This window comes from Nematolebias whitei, chromosome 17, assembly GCF_014905685.2.
Source record: "Nematolebias whitei isolate Nwh7 chromosome 17, NemWhi1, whole genome shotgun sequence".
Lineage (NCBI taxonomy): Eukaryota > Metazoa > Chordata > Actinopteri > Cyprinodontiformes > Rivulidae > Nematolebias > Nematolebias whitei.
The window spans coordinates 40,371,661-40,371,892 of record NC_056514.1 but is presented as its reverse complement, the minus strand read 5'-3'; the positions used below and the strand labels follow the sequence as shown (position 1 = coordinate 40,371,892).

The window sequence follows — 232 nt, the reverse complement described above, 5'->3', positions numbered from 1 at the left end:
TATTATTATTATTATTATTATTATTATTATTATTATTATTATTATTACTCACAGCAGAACCTGCTCAGACACGGTTCTTATAATTTCCTGTGAAACTGTAAAGAAATGTCTGAAGATCAATGTTCTTCATGTCTCTGTTGCCCCCTGCTGGCTGCTGGGATTATTGCAGCAGTTTAATCCGTTTCTGAACATGTTTATTGTTTTTATAATAAATTTCATAATTGAACATGTT

At 29.7% G+C, this 232-nt stretch overlaps 1 protein-coding gene across 1 annotated transcript in view; it reads left to right on the top strand.

The window, feature by feature from the left end:
• Nucleotides 1-232, top strand: part of baiap2b (BAR/IMD domain containing adaptor protein 2b) — a 52,667-nt gene that overhangs the window by 46,128 nt on the left and 6,307 nt on the right. The gene's annotated exons all lie outside the window — the stretch shown is intronic.